This window comes from Plutella xylostella, chromosome 24 (assembly GCF_932276165.1).
Source record: "Plutella xylostella chromosome 24, ilPluXylo3.1, whole genome shotgun sequence".
Classification (NCBI taxonomy): Eukaryota; Metazoa; Arthropoda; class Insecta; order Lepidoptera; family Plutellidae; genus Plutella; species Plutella xylostella.
In genome coordinates, this window is record NC_064004.1 from 391,097 (window position 1) to 407,409 (window position 16,313).

General features: G+C 36.7%; 1 protein-coding gene across 2 annotated transcripts in view; it reads left to right on the plus strand.

The window, feature by feature from the left end:
* The first annotated feature begins 556 nt into the window (after positions 1 to 556).
* The window catches only part of LOC105391147 (Kv channel-interacting protein 4), a 62,212-nt gene continuing 46,455 nt past the window's right edge, over positions 557 to 16,313 (plus strand). Inside the window, exon 1 of one of the 2 annotated variants that reach the window (XM_048629915.1) lies at positions 557 to 1,041. The gene's annotated coding sequence lies outside the window, so the exon portion shown is untranslated. The remainder of the gene's footprint in view (positions 1,042 to 16,313) is intronic. The other variant, XM_048629914.1, reaches the window with a different exon arrangement.

The following is a 16,313-nucleotide window of genomic DNA, read 5'->3' on the forward strand; positions in this document are numbered from 1 at the left end:
ATTGGATGGGTGACCAATTTCAAGTGGTGCTTTTCTGGACGCTTCCGTGCTTCGGAAGGCACGTTAAGCCGTGGGTCCCGGTTGCTGCTTCGGCAGCAGTCGTTAAGCCTAGTCAGAGGCCTTTGGGCGGCTTGAAAACATCTGACAGTCGGGTTGCCCGACAACTCTCTCAGCACAAGCTAGCTTGTGTTGGGGTCCACCAACCCGCACTTGGCCAGCGTGGTGGACTAGGCCTAAACCCTTCCTTCATTGGAAGGAGACCCGTGCCCCAGCAGTGGGGACGTAATGGGTCGTGATGATAATAATTAGAGTGGGTCTAATTAACTTTATTGTTAATCGTTACCTAATCTACATTCGTTCAGACAGTTTTTATGAATCTTAAATACCTAACCTGAATACTCACATAACATCTATGATCTTGTAGTTTCAATAATCTAAACCTCTAAAATTTTACGGTAACGATAAAACTCATAAAACGCTTCATAGCTTTAACACTCCGAGTCGATAATAAAACATCGATACAATTTATGTTGCACAGTTGGCAGCACTGTCTCGCTGGAACTCAGTCACAGCCCGGGACGGGCGCAAACGGTCGTGGCCGGACTTATCGATTTTAGCAATTTCTAAACGCTCACACAGCGTCATACAGTCTAGCGAACACTCGCTCATTACCATGACTAAAACCCCTCACAGAACTATAATTTCTAAACGTTATTTCACACAGTAAAAACAGGTTTAAGTTCTGAAATAAGTTTAAAAATCTCGGTGTTATCAAGGATCTTCAAACAGGGAGGGGAAAAAGGATAGGTTGGCTGTCAGAAATCGTTTCCATACCATCCCGGATAATTAAAAATGACATCCTGCATGAAAAGATGGACAAAATGTGTGCTCCTTTTTTGAAAGGTGGACTGTGATTTTTTCTTTTTTAATGTTTTTTTTTTCAAGCCAGTGCGTGTGTGTGTTTGTGGAAATTGTGATTTTAGTCCAAAATTGTGTCGTGTGTGGTAGCTTTCCGTGGATATTTTCTCCTTGATAATGTAAGTAAGTATGCTTTGCTTAATATTTTGTGTGTAGGTAGGTGTTTTAAATTTATTATGTTTAAACTCAATACTAAATTCATGCGCAAAATAGGTGCTATGTGTTACAGGCTGAATTTATTTGTCTTGTTTACGATTAGGAATAACCTGTACAGTATTAACCTACATACAATGCATTTAACGGAATTCATTATTTTGGACATCAAACGTCGACTGATAGACATAAATCAAAATTTTATTCCACCGTGAATCTATTTATCTGTCTACGAAAATCGGTGTAGCAGACCAGGGCGTCCAAAAGCATAAAATTATTATAGTACAGTGGGGTCACCCTCTTTCTCAACGAACGAGCATTGCCACGCAATAACCACGCTTAAAGCAACGAGATACAGTCGCGGTTAGCGCAACGTTCCGAAGCTTCGGAAAAACAAAAGAGCAACGCTAAACACGACTCTATGTCGTTGTGTTAAGAGTGAGTGAATTTTTTTCTTCGTTAGTTTGTTGATTTAGACAGTGATCCGCTAGTACCTAATGTAGGTACCTATACTTACGATCCTGTGACATAATAAACAGCCTGTGCCAATTTCTCCATAGTCGGTTAGAGCATAACCAGGGAGTAGTGGTTGACTTTTGACACATCTGTCTTGATTTTATATGGAGATGACGTTTAATTTATAAATCAATCCCTGTCGGTTATCCCTGTCGGTTAGATAACCGACTATGGAGAAATTGGCACTTAGCCTCCCTCGGTACCGTAGGTAATATTCTAATAGGTACTTAGTCGTAATAGTCGAATACATAAGAACGACCGAAAACACTAGATAGTTTAAGGTTTTATGGTAAGACACTATATAATTTAATTAGGCAAGGATCACAGAAAAATCTTTAGGTCATTATTATAAAAATCCGTACAAAATGGTCGCAAGAACGGATGTGATGTAATTTTTTTCATAAAGATTGAACATCTCTCCCATAAATTAATTAAAAAGTGTCATTAGAGCTTCGGAGCTTTGTAAAGCACACTGAAGTTTGAGCTTTCAGCTTTATTGCATCTGTTCTTTTTTAAGTAGTCATCTTGTTTTGTCTCTCTACTTAAATACTTAAATAAACTTTCAAATAAAGAAGTAGAATAGAAGATGTGCAAATAAATTAAGTAGTAATTATTTTTACCCCTTCCTGATTCTTCAAAAAACAAAAAATACGTGAAATTAAACCTATTTTGTATTATATTCTGAACGGTTGAAGCTCAGTCGAGTAAGCGCCAGCTTCTCACGCCAAAGATGCGAGTTCGAATCCCGGCGCTGACATGATACAATGAGTGCTTTGAAATATAAGTACAATGCTAATCGCTCTTACGGTGAAGGAAAACGTCGTGAGGAAACCTGCATATATCTAGAAATGTGAACCCACCAACCCACAGTGGGCCAGCGTTGTGGGAAATGGTTTTAGAGATACTTAGAGCCCCACTTCCCGTGCTTCGGACGGCACGTTCAGCCGTAGTCCCGGTTGCTGCTTCGGCAGCAGTCGTTAAGCCTAGTCAGAGGCCTTCGGGCGGGTTGAAAACCTCTGACAGTCGGGTTGCCCACTTACCCGACAACTCTCTCAGCACAAGCTTGCTTGTGTTGGGGTCCACCAACCCGCACTAGGCCAGCGTGGTGGGCTAGGCCTAAAACCCTTCCTTCATTGCTAGGAGACCCGTGCCCCAGCAGTGGGGACGTGATGGGTCGTGGTGATAGAGCCCCACAGAGAATAGAATACTTAGAATAGAATATACCTAATATGTTGTTCACCTTATTTGTAAATGCAAATCGAATCTAAGGAGAAAGCCTTACAATGGCTACCATTTTGTGTATTTAAAGAACCAATTCAAACAAAACCAATTTACATACAAACGTAAACAGTCGGGCGTTTTAAATATTAAATACTTAATTTGCACTCTTCCTTACTGTTCTAGCTTTGGAATTCTTGTTTAAATAATACATGGTAGCTGAAGGTTTTCAAAATTGTTCCACCATCTATGGTGGTCCTATTTTTCAACTACATTCACGATCACGAGCAATGAAAAAAAAAAAAACAAAAAAAAAACACGCACTCACGCCTTGTACTAATGTACTCCCTTGCGGGGTAGGCAGAGGTGCATTGCTGCACCCACTTTTCGCCAGAGTGTTATGTTAGTCCCAATGTAATAGGGGGCGGGCCTATTGCCATTTTTCGGGCACATCCAAGACCCGAGAACAAATATCTGTGTTTAAACAAATATTTGCCCCAGCCGGGAATCGAACCCGGGACCATCGGCTCAGTAGTCAGGTCACTAACCACTACGCCATTCGGTCGTCAAGTTCCAGTGATATACCAAGAAATTTCTCCTTTCTAATATATGGAAGTTAACATTTAATAACGCATCAGAATACTACTTAGTAAATAATAAAACATAAAAAATATTTTGATCAAATTAAAACATAAAAACTGGTGTCGTTTGCCTTTTTTGAGTGAATTTTTTTCATTGCTCGTGAGTGTATATTTCTGGCCTGCAATCCTAACTAATATTATAAATGCGAAAGTAACTGTGTCTGTCTGTCTATCTGCCTGTCTGTCTGTCTGTTACTCTTTCACGCCAAAACTACCGAACGGATTTGAATAAAATTTGGTATACATACGGTCTAGACTCTGAGAAAGAACATAGGCTACTTTTTATCCCGAAATTTCCACGGGAAAACTTTTTAGGGCGAAGCGAAGCTCGCGGGAACAGCGATCGTGTAGCTAATAAACCTGTTACCATTGCCCGTTGTATAATTCGGTCTCCATTGATGTTGCATAAAAATAGATTTTCATTTGTACGTGATTAAACGGAGGAATGTTTCCGTAGAACCGAATAGTGTTTTGAACGTGGGTTCGGATGTTTTACACTGACGAAAAAGAATGCGTATTATTACAACAAACTATAGTGTACTAGCTGTTCCCGCGAGCTTCGCTTCGCCTTAAAAAGTTTTCCCGTGGGAATTCCGCGATAAAAGTAGCCTCAAATTCAAATTCAAATTCAAATGGTTTAATCGACGTAAAATTTTACAATTATTTGTCGATAGTCATCTACCACCATTTCACAAAGGCCCCGTCATTGAGAAGGAAAGAAATGGCGAAAGAAACTCCTCGAGCATCTTTTCAACTTTTTCCTTATAATCTATTACAATTTTTACTTATATCTAGTACCTACAATTTTACTAAAGTACCTAATCCATTTCATTTTTTCAATAGCCTTAGCTGAGGTGGACAAGACCACGCGTTTTTGTCGTTTAAATAATAATTTATACTATAGTAAGCTTTACTACATAATGTAGCTTTAACATAATTCTTAAATTTTTGCTCAGTAAGGTTTATTGCTTCATTTGATAATTTATTATAATAACGTATACAGTTCCCCATGAATGATGTGTTTGTTTTCGAAAGTCTGAGTGTGGGGAAAAGCAACTTATTTTTGTTTCTGGTCTCAATACCGTGAGTGGCTCCTACTTTACTAAATGAATTTAAGTTTTTACGAACATACATAATATTTTCATAGATATATTGGCATGGAACAGTTAGTATACCTATTTCCTTAAACGTATCTCTTAATGAAATTCTAGACCCTAATACATAAATGGCTCGAATTGCTCGTTTTTGCAGAACAAAGATTTGATTAATGTCAGCCGCTCGTCCCCACAATTAGGTATCGCCTAGGTTCTTTCTCAGGGTCTAGACCGTATGTATACTAAATTTCATTCAAATCCGTTTAGTAGTTTTGGCGTGAAAGAGTAACATACAGACAGACAGACACAGTTACTTTCGCATTAATAATATTAGTTAGGATTAGGATAAGTTAGGATCTAGCGCTCACTAGGGTAAAATAAAATGACAGATTATGTAGGTAGAGATGACAAATGAAAACGGGAGCGCCGTATGCGTAAATCTAAGAAACGGACACAATTCAGGCATAAACACCAATCCTCGTTATAAATGTACACAAAGTCATTTTTAGGGTTCCGTAGCCAAAATGGCAAAAACGGAACCCTTATAGTTTCGTCATGTCCGTCTGTCCGTCTGTCCGTCTGTCCGTCTGTCACAGCCGATTTACTCGGAAACTATAAGTACTACAGTGATGAAATTTGATGGGAATATGTGTTGTATGAACCGCTACAAAAATATGACACTAAATAGTAAAAAAAAGAATTGGGGGTGGGGCCCCCCATACATGTAACTGAGGGATGAAATTTTTTTTTTCGATGTACATACCCGTGTGGGGTATCAATGGAAAGGTCTTTTAAAATGATATAAAGTTTTCTAAAAAACATTTTTCTTAAAGTGAACGGTTTTTGAGATATCAGCTCTCAAAGTCGTAAAAAGTATGTCCCCCCCCCCTCTATTTTTATAACTACGGGGTATAAAATTCTAAAAAAAATAGAGGTGATGCATGCTAACTCTTTCAACGATTTTTAGTTTGATCAAAGTATCTCTTATAGTTTTTGAGATAGGTTGATTTAACTGTAATTTTGGTTAAGTTATTTTATTTGCTGCTACGGAACCCTTTGTGCGCGAGCCCGACTCGCACTTGGCCGGTTTTTTTTATTCTCCTAGCATCATCGCGACCCATCTCGTCCCCACTGCTGGGGCACGGGTCTCCTTCCAATGAAGGAAGGGTTTAGGCCTAGTCCACCACGCTGGCCTAGTGCGGGTTGGTGAACGTTTCCCTAGCACGTTTTGCGGTAATCTAATATAACCAATTTCAAAGTCATCACTCTGTCTAACTAAGGCTCAGTTTCACATTTGAGTAAATCTACCTAAGCATGAACTTAAGACCTTCTCAATGACAGTTCAGCCAATCACAGCCCTGCATTCCATACTCAAACTCTACTTATCTTGACATTCTCAAATGTGAAACTGACAGTAAATGACTCTACAATCTTACGGAAGGTCTCTGTATAAACTATTAAACCTATGAATAGTTGAAAACCCCAGAACACTGCACAGAATGTTTATGGCTGTAATTTTACTGTTATTTACTCTTCATCTTTCAGGGCTACTATAATACACTGCCGGGCAATGAAAAAGTTCCACTCACAAAATGCCGACACCAAACGACCCCAATTTTTTCAAACATTAATTTAAAATTGGAACAAAATCAGGGTGTCCACTATCTGGAAAGTCAGGGAAAGTCAGGGAAAAGTCAGGGAAGCTCTAGGTGGTCAGGGAAAGTCAGTGAAATTGATGGGCCACCTGGAAAGTCAGGGAAAAATGACTTTTTTCTAGCATATTTTTAGTACCTTCATACTTTTCTTTACTAGTAATAAGTACTTCTTTTTTACGTGAAATACATAAGCCATAAAATAAAATCTCGTTTAGTTTTGGAATATTTTTGACTGATCCTTACTATTTTATAATAATTATACGAATAAGTTTTTTAAATCTACGTGATTTAATAAAATATGACTGATGGAAAAAAAATAGTAGGAATTCTGACTGCTGGTAAAATTATGTCCCGTATAGGCAGGTTGATGCAAAAGAGGGTGACTCATCTCACAAATCAACACAAATTTAGTTTAAATACTTTTAGAAGTTTGTGATAAAAAATAACGTGATTTTGTTGGTGCAAACGCGCATTAATTGACTTTGAAAAAACCGGCCAAGTGCGAGTCGGGCTCGCGCACAAAGGGTTCCGTAGCTTAAATCAACCTATCTCAAAAACTATAAGAGATACTTTGATCAAACCAAAAATCGTTGAAAGAGTTAATTAGCATGCATCACCTCTATTTTTTTTAGAATTTTATACCCCGTAGTTATAAAAATAGAGGGGGGGGGACATACTTTTTACGACTTTGAGAGCTGATATCTCAAAAACCGTTCACTTTAAGAAAAATGTTTTTTAGAAAACTTTATATCATTTTAAAAGACCTTTCCATTGATACCCCACACGGGTATGTACATCGAAAAAAAAAAATTCATCCCTCAGTTACATGTATGGGGGGCCCCACCCCCAATTCTTTTTTTTACTATTTAGTGTCATATTTTTGTAGCGGTTCATACAACACATATTCCCATCAAATTTCATCACTGTAGTACTTATAGTTTCCGAGTAAATCGGCTGTGACAGACGGACAGACGGACAGACGGACAGACGGACATGACGAAACTATAAGGGTTCCGTTTTTGCCATTTTGGCTACGGAACCCTAAAAAGGAGGAGGTTCTCAATTCGCTAATTATTTTATACGTCAGCGATACCGCATACGCTGCCTCCGCGCAGCATCTATTAATCAATAATATTTTTTTTTTACTAATTTAGCAGAGCAAAACAAACTTTTTTCTAATTTGTACTGCATGTTTAATCAAATTCCATAAAAAAAACTTTAGTAACTAACAACTTCGCCAGGCGGGAGAGAGCCATACAAAAAAAATAGTTCTGTTTCAATTTCTATATCGGTTTCAATTTCTACTTCGATGGTACTCAGTCAAATTTTTGTCAGACTATTAAACTAGGCAGTATAGCAACTTGGGCTAAGGAAGCTGCAAGGCGGATGTATTTTCAATACTCGCATAACCAAAGTTGTTTAGAATGACCTCCTAAGGCTTAACTTCGAGAAATAGGTATTTAGGAAAACATTTGCTATCGTTTGTGCACTCATGCCCCGGGGCTCGGGTGATATAGAGATAAATGCAGCTTTGTGACTGACATAGGTACTTTCCTTGATAAAATTTCGGGAGAAATCGTTATTCACCAAGTAAATATCAACAAATCGTTTTGATTTTGATGTCAATCGCTTCAGCATACGTGGGTGGTCTGAAAAGTTTCCGACCTCAACGTGAAGATACACAACACACATCAATTAAAGTCAGGGAATGTAATTGTGCATTTTTTGGCAGCAACACTTCAAAGTTTCAGCCATTTTTGACGCGCGGTTTTTATTTGACAGTCGTTTGAGTGAGTCGATGTGAGTGGCCGCATTTGCAGAAAAAGAAAATTCTGTTTCACCAAGACAACGCGCCGTCTCACACCTCAACGGTTGCCATGGCCAAAATCCTTGCATGACCATCCACCTTACTTACCAGATCTAGCCCCAAGCGACTTCTTTCTGTTCCCTTAACTAAAAACTCGGAGGACAAAGATTTTCGTCAAATGAGGAGGTAATCACCTTCGTGAACGATTATTTTGCAGAGAAGAATGCCGAGTACAATTTGGACGGATTAAAGAGATGGGAGCATCGCTGGGAGAAGTGAGAGAGTTACAAGGAGACTATGTAGAAAAATACAAATAAATTTTAAGAAAAAAATTCTTGTAAACCTTGTAAAAAATCTTGTCGGAAACTTTTCAGACCACCGGCGTAATATATTCTAGACTCGTAGGTTTCACTTTTTTTAAAAATACATTGTTTTTGTTTATCAACGGCGTGATTCGGTGCAGTTTTGATCATAAAAATTTTACGCAATCAAGTTTTAAAAGTGTCAAACAAATGAACGCAAAACTTTGAAATTAAGATTTCGTCTTTAAATTATTTAAATTATGATTATATTTTGATCTTTGGACAGGGAAATTTTCTGAAACGGTCAGGGAAAGTCAGGGAAAAGTCAGGGAATTTTTTGGAGCATTCTGAGTGGACACCCTGAAAATGTTACCAATTTTAGTTGGTAATATCCTGATGCTCTGTTTAATTTACTTTAATGTTGCACAAGGCGTTATTAAGCTAGCCTTTTCCGTTTAGGAGTAATTTGGTGCTTTTCTCAGTGGAACCTTTTCATTGCCCGTGAGTGTATTATGTCGGTGACCTAAGCTGAACTTTATTTCATAAGATTTTTGTCGACCGAATGGCGTAGTGGTTAGTGACCCTGACTACTGAGCCGATGGTCCCGGGTTCGATTCCCGGCTGGGGCAGATATTTGTTTAAATACAGATATTTGTTCTCGGGTCTTGGATGTGCCCGTAAAATGGCAATAGGCCCGCCCCCTGTTACATTGGGACTAACATAACACTCTGGCGAAAAGTGGGTGCAGCAATGCACCTCTGCCTACCCCGCAAGGGAGTACATTAGTACAAGGCGTGAGTTTTTTTTTTTATTATTTTTGTCCTGTGACGTTAAGGTGACGCATGACGTTTTGAATAGAAACTTTGCTTCTAAGTAAGTACTTATTTCAAAAACGTTTTTAACGCACCCCGAAAAAATCGCGCATTTTTGTGGTCTAAATGATAATTACAGTTTGCGATTTGCTGTATTTCTTCTCCATATCGCATTACATATAAAAATATTGCAGCACAGTACCTCATCTGCATCAACATATAAAACTGGAGAACACTGGACAAGAGTAATTCGGAGCTCATTCGACAGTGGCGCATAATAACATCGGTTCTTTACTAGAGGTGAACATGTGACAGACAGTGGTGTGACTACAGATAATACACGACCGAATGGTGTAGTGGTTACAGTGGTTAGTGACTGCTATGCCGAAAGTCCCCGGTTCAATCCCAGGCTGGGGCAAATACACTCACGGGCAATGAAAAAGTTCCACTCACAAAATCGCGACCACAACAAACCCCATTTTTTTCAAATATTGATTTTAAAATTTGAACAAAATATTTCATTATTTTGTTGGTAATATCCTATTGCTCTGCTGAATGTACTACAATGTTGCAGAAGGCGTCATTAAGCTAGCCTTTTCCATTTAGGCGTAATTTGGTGTTTTTCTGAGTGGAACCTTTTCATTGCCCGTGAGTGTATTTGTTAAAAAAATACATTTGAACTCGGGCCTTGGGCGTTAATGTGTACAGATAGGTATCAGCTGTCCGATACCCGTATTACAGGCTCTGCCTAGTTTGGGGTTTGATGGCTGTTGACAAAATAATTATCATGGTATTATTGCCAGTGTAGTGGTGTGTTATTTGAATGAATATATATTTACCACGGTATCTATCTATCGGTGCTTTTTATACGTATTTCACTTTTTCAAAATACTCTACAATAAAGAAATCAATAACATGTGGCGTGTGCTGTCATGCTATTTAAAATAATTGACTCTGACTCAGCATAATGCCACTCAGGGCTATAACTAGAATATAACCAACCAAAATAAGTTTTTCTAGTTCGGAAAATAAATCTTAGTAAGTATACATTGTTACTAATAGACCGTTACACCGAATAAGACATAGATCTGTCAAAACCCTTATTTACATTCGAATATGCGTAATTTTTGTTTGTGTCAGATGTCTTATTGGATGAAAAGCTGTATAGACAGTCACGGTATTTAGGGTTTCCGCACACGATACGGATAATTTTTAAACCAATAATTTTATTACAAAGTTCTTCTGAAAACCCTATGTAAAATGGGTCAAATATTTGTATAAAGAGAGATATTTGTACTCTTGGTTGTTGATATTTATATTTAGTATCTATCTATCTATGTATTTGTGTAGATATATTAGCTGCTCGACACCCATATAACACAGGATCTGCCTAGCTTGGGGTCGCATGGCCCTGCGTGAGATGTGAGATGTCCCCACATATTTATATATTTATTAAGGCTGTCACTAAAGCTAGAAGAAAATCAGAATCTGTCAAATCTAGTGAGGGGGGTTGAGGTATGCGGGGCGTTCTCCGGACAATGACATGAAATTTTAACATAGTACTCGAAAACATTAAAGTGAAGACATGCCACTTTGTTAAACATATACTAAGTAAGTAATATTGTTTTGTTAGTGATACGAAAATATTTATTTTTATTTGAAAGTATTTTTAATATTTAATCATTAATTATAAAAAGTCGTGCCCGTGCCGATATTTATACAGGTTGTTGCAAAAAGGACTAAACTAAGCCGAAACCTACGTGTGCAGCATGTTATTGATGTTATGTCTAAAACCCTGGAAATGAAATCAAAATGTAAAAATTCGCGTTTTTTTTTTTCGCGAATTAAGTATAGCCTCACTTGGGGGCAGATTTTAATATAAGAGGGACTACAGGGTGTTGTATTAAAAAAAGTATAGTTAGCCGAAAGGGCGTTACTCTGAATAACTTTTATCCTACGTATTTTTTTATATTCGTGAAAAAAAAAACGCTTCTCCATATATTTTTTTTTGGTCACGTGACCTTTTTTTTTAGTTAGACGACCTGTTTTATTTTGGTGTTTTAAAAGCAGAACAGTAGTTTGCAGAACTCTGCATATACAGGGTGTCCCAAAAGGTTACGTAGCTGGCAAAGGTATAATATGTACTTAAGTATGTGTATTTTGGATATGATAGAAATAATATTTTTGTTTCTTTAAACCAAAAAAAAATAAAACCTTGTTGCGCTCTTTTGCTTACTGTAAGTACCTACAAATATTGCTGTATTAAAAAAAATGCGGTTTTGTAATTACGATTATAAAAAAAGTTATTTTCAAGTCAAGGAGTCAGTACCTAATTACAATTTCAGTCAACACCGGGTGAACTGAAAAAAAATAGATAGTTCTAATTATTCTATAATCACTTTAGATCGCAAACATTGTAACTCCACTTTTCTCGGCGAAAAGTCAATTAGTGTCAGTTGGTGTCAATTAGGGCATGCAATACCGGAATAATTTTCAATACCGGTATTGAGTTTCGGTATTACTACTTCGGGATTCCGGTACTAATACCGGTATTAGACTTTCTTGTTGTTATAAATGGCAAATATTGTGTTTAAAGGACTATAGGCCAAAATTAAACAAGAAAAGGCAATCAAATTCTGTAATTATAGATATAGATTTCTACGACAATTGAGTCCAAAATGATAGATTTGAAAAAAAAAAATTGGTGTCGGTTTACGCATGGGCAACAGTAGATTTCCAACGGCCAAAAACTACATTAAACTATTGGAAACAAGTGCGCTTTCATAGTATATAAGAACACAAGGCTAACTATACCTTAATCGCTTTATTTATAGCCTAAAAAGTCCGATTCCGGTATTACTTCAATACCGGTATTAACTTTCAATACTGGTATTGAAAAATACTTATTTTTTTTCCGGGTTCCCGGTATTGCGGTATTGTATGCCCTAGTGTCAATAGAAACGTTTTTTGAATTTACATGTTTTGTTTTACTCTTTATTCGAAAAAAAAACTGTATTCCGCATTTTACAATTTGTTTTCCTCTAAACCAGAAACCGTGATTTTTAAACAAGAAAATTTAGTAATTCCCTTTATTCTCATATACAACGTGCGATGTAGGCGAGCGTGAACGAAAACTATGCAATAAGCCTTTGTTTTTATTACTACTTTACTAAAATAAAATAACATACTCAACAATGTTAATATTATTTTTTTTGCAATATTGTAAAATTAAAATCTAATTATTAACATGAACTTTTTTTTGCATTTATGCGTCGAATGACGGCATGACGGCTGCTGCAGCTACGTGCTGTCCAGACCTCCAACCAATCCCACCAGTACTGCAGGTTGCGTCGAATACGAGCCATTCTCTTCGACTTGACAAAACAGGTGCTCCTGGAAGGGCCATAAATCGCACGGCACCCGTACCGTATAGAGGCAACGGACTCCTTTGCAACAGCCTCCCAGATTCCTAAGTAGCCCATGCACTGCATGGCGAGCACAGCTCCAGCAATGGACAACATTTCAAAAAACTAAAGCTGCTATAAATCGGAAACCATTTCGAGATTAAGCTATAAAGGCCACGAAAAAAATATTTTTGAATTTTTTGGATGTATCATTTTGGAGAAATTCATAAAATAGTCAAAAAGTGCTGATGACGTCATGCATTAGGTGCGATAAATTTTGTTATGATGAAAAACAAAAAGTAACTGTCATTTTTGATTGACGTTGACGTTTTATCGTGACGTTTTATTGTTTATTTGGGTCATTTTCATAAATTCTGTTCCGACACTTTTTGACTTTTTTTTTATTGATCGTATATAAAATGGTTAGTACGCATTAAGAGATGACCCGCTATATAATATGTCCCAGAGCATGCCTCCGCCTACATAGCTAAAAAAATTGGGGTAAGTACATTATATTTATTTTAAAATAGTAATATATTATGCATTCATGTGTTTCAATTATGCTTGACTGGAATGCTTAGTAAAATTATTTTTTCATGATAAGTATTTTGTATCATCAGAATTATCAATGTCACACTTTTTTTGTCATTTGAAAATGACCCATTTGCTGGTTGGCACGTAAACAAAGTTTATGTCACCTGTCAGTTGTCAGTGTCATTTATGTTTTATTTTCGAGACTAAGGCAAAGGACTTAAATCAAAATTGAGCCTAATATGTGACGTCACTTCCGGTTTTAAAATAATAAACTTTAAAGTTAAAAATAACATGGACAAAGAAATGTACATGAAAATAAAAAAATACGGGTCCTCTAATTTTTAATAAACTTTCCGAATAGCTAATAAAAATGTAGGGTAAAAAAAATGAAATGTCCATTTTTTCGTAATGAATCAATGTCAACTAGAACTACAAATAAAACACGGCTGTCCAATTTCAAAACACAGTAACAGCCAAGAGACAAAATGTTCAGGAGAGCCAAAAAACGTTTTTGTTCAATGCCCTGGTAAAACGATGATACATATCTAAACGAATGTAAGCTTAAAAGAACCGGCACAACCTAGGCTTTACATACAATACTATTTCATTTAAATATGACTAATATTGTTGCTGTAATGCATAAAAGAAAACACTAACTAGGTTTTAAATGGTTTTCTCACCCTAAAACCGCCCTCACTGACCATTTTATAACCTAGTAAGAGCCATTATTGTGTAATTTAAGACAAGTAAAGTATATTGAAATTGCAATAATAACGTAATAATTTATATGTTTTTTATTTTTTTATATGTTTTGGATCCTTCACAAAATATAAATCAAATTTTGCAGCACTTTTACACGACCGCACCGTCGATCACGTGACTTTTTACTATAAAGACCGAATTTATTTTTCGAGAATTTCCAAAACTAGTAGAACAAAAGTTGTTCAGAATAACTCCCTGAGTCACCCCCTGTTGGCATAGTATAATCTTTTTGCAACATCCTATATAGGTAATATCAGGTTTACCTGGGCCTGTAGACTTGTAGAGTGAGATTTGACCTGGCAAGGGGAGTCACAATAGATCTTTTAGGTTGCAGTGGCGAATGGGCACTGGTTTCCCTGCCCTTTTCTATAACTATAACTATATGTAATTTTATGGCAATTCAATAATGGTATGACATTTACATATTTGAAAAAATATAATAATAAAAAATATAGGTACATTACCTATAACCCTAATAAAAAAAAACTGGTTCAGCCCTTCCTTTAAACTTATAACACCCCTCTATTTCCTTCAGGAGTTCAAAAGCTGTGTTAAATACATATTTTTTATGAGTTTTTTTTAATACTAGACGACCGTATGGCGTAGTAGTTATTGACCCTGACTACTGAGCCGAAGTTCCCGGATTCGATTCCCGGCTGGACCAGATCTTTGTTTAAACACAGATATTTGTTCTCGGGTCTTGGATGTGCCCGTAAAATGGCAATAGGCCCGCCCCCTATTACATTGGGATTTAAACAACACTGGCGAAAAGTGGGTGCAGCAATGCACCTCTGCCTACACCGCAAGGGAGTACATTAGTACAAGGCGTGAGAGTGTATGTATGTGTGTATATATGTAGATAAAGTCGCACTTAACCGCTTGCAAAGCTTGTTAAATACCTTCATAGATTTAAAAAATATGTACATTTTAGTTCTTCAATTTTTAAAAGTACTTATACTTTTGAACACCCTTTAGTGTACAGACTACCACATCTTAAAATACCTATATATTATAAAAAATTACGGTTTTTGGTTTCAAATAATACAAATTGAGAACTTAATTTTCAACATCCTGTATATTGTGTAGCTTACCTAGCATACACAACCGTTAAAATAAAATAAAGTTAAATTATTACCCCTCAGAATATAAACAGGCTCGCACTTTGGCATACTGTATTGACCGTATAGTTCTTATTCGGAGAATCTAATAAGTGTCATTCATTATGTGTAATGTTTACCTTTATCTATGCATCTGTAACTCTATAGTAAAAAATGTAAACAAATCGAAAAGGCGAAATGTTTTCTAAGAATTTTCGGCTTTTCTCCATCTAAAATGTTTAGAAAATTAACTTTTCATAGCAAATGCATATGTATTATAATATTTGCAGTCATCATTTGTTGATTTAATCAGTTTTTGTGAAATATTTGATTAAAAATAAAATGGCGTGGGTATCGCTCCTAACAGGCCGCCACCAGGGCGACGACTGAAGAAATCTGAAATCTGTCACGGTGTCATCATTTTTAAACCGGAATTTATTAGTTTTTTGCAAAAAAAGTTGACTTCTGGTCCATTAAATCCAACTCTACACATACATATAAGATTCCATGAAAATGGGCCCTCTGATTTCGAGGGTTTTTTCATAATAAGTCGAAAAATGGCAAAGACATGGTCTGTTTGCAATTTTTTTTAACATACTTATTATAATCCTGCACCAATTTCTAAGCAAATATCATGTTGAGTATACCCTCTGCTACAATATATATTTTTCTCAAAGTGATAGAAGCTACCGTTTTTCCAATCTAATCAAGTATATCAAACCGACTTTAGCATTTTAGGTTTCGTAATCCCCTTAAATAGAGCCACCTTACTGTCTATCACAATTCCACCCTGCCTGGCCGCCTGCCACGAAGACTGTTTGAGAAATAAATAGCTCAGGAAACTCGGATGCCGCTAAATTGAATATGGTAGTCGACGTCGTGACTACCAGCGACGGCGTAGTCATTTGTTTTGACTGCTTCCGCCATCCGTAGTGGGGCCCGTTTGATGTTTAAACGGTTCAGGCTTGGCATTCTTGGTCTTCAGATTTGATATAAGCTATTTATCTACGTATACAGGGTGTTGCAAAAAGGGTATGCTAAGCCAAAGGAGGTGACTAAGGAGGTCATCCTGAACAACACCCTGTATATATTTTAGGGTACCTATGCTGCTGATAGAAAAAAGACGTGATCAAAAATATGAAATAATTTATTGAGAACAAAATTAATTTCAATAATTTTCTAGAGTTAGGTATGTATATAGGTTAAATTTAGGTATATTTATATAGGTTTATAGGACAGAAGTTGTTCCGAATGACCACTAGAGTTACCCCCTTTCAGCTTATATGTATACCAAGTTCGCAACACCCATATTGTATTGTATTGTATTGTATACCTACACTGAAAAATTAAAATGTATTAATTACTAGATGTTCCCGCGCGCTTCGCTTCGCCTTAAAAAG